The sequence below is a fragment of the Anneissia japonica genome, unplaced genomic scaffold, assembly GCF_011630105.1.
Source record: "Anneissia japonica isolate Jap-2015-1 unplaced genomic scaffold, ASM1163010v1 scaffold5330_len1712360_cov203, whole genome shotgun sequence".
NCBI classification, from domain to species: Eukaryota; Metazoa; Echinodermata; class Crinoidea; order Comatulida; family Comatulidae; genus Anneissia; species Anneissia japonica.
The window spans coordinates 1,313,244-1,316,681 of NW_022711894.1; the positions used below are offsets into that span (position 1 = coordinate 1,313,244).

Here is a 3,438-nt window from a genome sequence, read left to right on the forward strand (position 1 = left end):
GTGATAACTATCCATGACAATCGATATCCTAATACCCCATGTAACTTGACGACGTCAAACACCAATGTCGTCATGAATGTTACTCGTCACGTTTCCCCAAGCGTTATTGCGTTAATTATCCGCACAAATCCAAACTTACAGATTAAACACTCAAAAATTAATAATTTCGAAACTATTATAGTTTTCATCTAGTTCAACTTGGACTCTATAACTGCTACACATGCCCGGAGCGTTTCTATGATGACGTCACAGAATTCCAGTCGAGGTATTAATCACTGAGTCACGAACACTACATAAAGCTGTTCTTTCCAAAGAAATAAAATCCCTAATGAAAATAGAATACGCTCTACGAATGAACTAATTATCAATGTATATCACACGCACTCTTTACCTGCCACATTTAAAGAAATTTCAGATACAGTAGTCGACAGCTTTTTCTATTGACTATGTATAAACTAGTCCAGAGATTACGTCCGTGAGAGAGAATGCGCGCCGTTTATTCATAGCCCAAGACACCATATGGTTTATGATATTAATTGCACCGCTCGCTGTTTCGGCATAGGAAAATTATCTGTCCGTTGGATTTTATTTTTGTCCGAGAGCGCACGCTCACAACTCACAGAATTGATAGAGAACGGGCCAAGCGGGATACTGTATTTTGACTCTGTATCTAAAAGCACTGTCTGACTTTATGGGTAAGTTCGTTTCATTTTAGCATGATTTTCTGGCTTTATTTATTCTAGGCTAGTATATCCCAACATAGATACAGAATCTAAATCAGTTTCCACTGCATAAGCAACGGTTGCTTCTGGCAGGACAAGACGCATCCATTATTTACACGACTGATTTATCTATACGCTCTCTCCTGTAGTACGGATATATAGCCATAAAATCCAGCGATTCTACGTCGTTCACGCCGCAGAACGTTCGTGATTTGTGCAAAATGAATTTTCTATCACTAACAGTAGGCCTATACTAATGAACGTTTATTCTTTAAAAAAAATGTGTTAATGCTCAGTGGAAATAACATAGGCATATAACGAACGATTCATATGCTGATTGCTGAACTCCAGGGGTTCATAATATAGATAAATGAGGCCCTCTGAAGGTTCTTGTGTTTAACTGGTTGTAAGGAATTCGACGGATGTAACTAATAACGTAAAATCCAATTAAAATTTTTGTTATTTGAATTTTGACACTAGTAGGCCTAGTAGAAACTTACTCTTGTTGGTCACTCGAGGTAGGCAGTGTGGCCTGATAATTATGAACTATTTATAGTTTTAACTTGGCCCTTTACGCACGATAGGCATACCTGCGAACATTTAGGGTTATACATGCACATTTGGGGTATTGAAATGCGTATGAGTTTTATGCATAGATCTATAACTCGAAGAACAATGTTAAACTAAATTATTGTAGCTGTGTATGATAAATTATTTGAATAATATAGATATAAAATCTATATACACCTACGTGGAATCACACTATACAATATATATATATAACGGAAATAAACTATGGAACGTATCGCAAGTATTACCAGCAGAGTGCTTAATGGTCGACCAGAGCGGATATAAATAAATAAAAAGCGAGTTTCATCAGTAGTTTAGACATTTTATTACTACTTAGTTTCGTACCACACACATGGTGTGCCACTCTTCAGATAAAACATTTTATTACTACTTAGTTTCGTACCACACACATGGTGTGACACACCCTTGAGATAAAATTTTATCTGAAGAGTGTCACTACTGGCGGTTGTTGTGGCCCGGCAGCAGCAAAAAAAATCCACTAACCAAGTGTGAAATAATTTAGGTAGAGAAATAAGAGCCCTGCAATACCTAACCCAACATAGGTAAGGGTACACTGTAAACCTTTCCTCTAGTGCTAAAATTTCCGCCCCTTTCGGACTATAAGTCCGCTTGCCCTCGCGGCACTCCAGCAGAAAAAAAAATCTGGATCCACCATCGTCTGAGTTAAATTACTTCATTTATTATTACTTATTATTTTGTCCAAAAAGAAATTACATCGTAGAAAAAATCTTTAAAAAATCCCACTAAAACACAACAATTAAACAGTATACTAAAATGTTTTTGTACGTACCTAAGCCTATTCATTCAATAAGTTTAAATTTTATATTTACTGGCTGCTATTCAAACTTCCTATGGAGTACTGCATAAGGTATACTCCTAATACCTTTTAACTGTCTACATATAAATATCGAAATTTAATACTACTGTATACATAAATATCATAATAATAGTTAATTACTCCGGTATAGTGTCTACCGTAACTCAGACATGTGATTCAAGAACGATGCATACGGCTCGTAAAAATATGATTTGTTTCAATCAATATACATGAGGACACATGGGAATATCAAATATTTAAAGATTAATGAAAATAATGTCAAGCTTCTCATGCTCCCAGGTAAACCGTCATCTGCATTTCCATCCGATTTAAATTTAAGTTTTCTTTCAACTTTGACCCTCGCTGATGCTATGTGAACAAACCACTATCGTCGTAAAATAATTGCAATCTTATTTTTTCATAAATCTCGTAAAGGTGGTGTATAATACGTTTGTCAGCAAAACCCCCAATTTACATGATTTGTTTCTGTGTTCGGAAGTTATCGTTTCATAAGATTTCAACGAACCTGCCCTATGATTAATTAGTGACGCTGTTTTGAGACATTTATTATCCTAGGCCAGAAATAGTATGAATATGATCCCGTTTTTACCTTAAAGAGTGTCGTCCATCATATTAAAATTCCCAAGGTCTTACAAACGGACGTCCAGGCTACCAATCATGGGTTTCGACATTTGCTATCGGTTATGCGAACCACATCACTATGGTGAAAACGTCATCGACCAGTTACTGTATTTTAAATCACCCTTCCCCGGTTTTTTTTTTCACCCGATGTCTTCGAACAAATCGTCAGATTAACGACTGCATAATAATCATGTAAGAGGAATGCCGTATCATCGTAATAAAATTATTAATACACTGACCTATATTATTATAGCAAAAAAAAAAAAGTCACAGCAGAATTATCTAGCAAGCTTAATCTTGGCAGTATCGACGAAGACATATTCCACTTGCCTCTCTTAAAGGCTGATTGTGTATCGGGATAACGTCCATCTATTAATTCCATTGCTTTTGTCTTCTATTTCGCTCTGTACTAATTAGGATTTGTTTTCAAATAATATGAGACTCAGGTGATGCCTAAATGTCTTGAGGCTTACGTGTATTAATGGAAGGAGCACTTCTTTGATGATATTGTATGCAGTACAAAAATCAACGCTTGTTCCCCATAACCAAAAAATCCCTATAAACAAAACGGAATTATGGAACGTATCGCAAATATTATCAGCATATACATCCATACATATGCATATACATATGTATATATAATATATATATATATATATATATACA

The 3,438-nt window shown here is 35.5% G+C and overlaps 1 long non-coding RNA gene across 1 annotated transcript in view; it reads left to right on the plus strand.

The window, feature by feature from the left end:
- Positions 1 to 345: 345 nt before the first annotated feature.
- Positions 346 to 3,438, plus strand: part of LOC117107642 — a 29,101-nt gene continuing 26,008 nt past the window's right edge. Inside the window, exon 1 of the long non-coding RNA XR_004445265.1 lies at positions 346 to 695. This is a non-coding gene — a long non-coding RNA (uncharacterized LOC117107642). The remainder of the gene's footprint in view (positions 696 to 3,438) is intronic.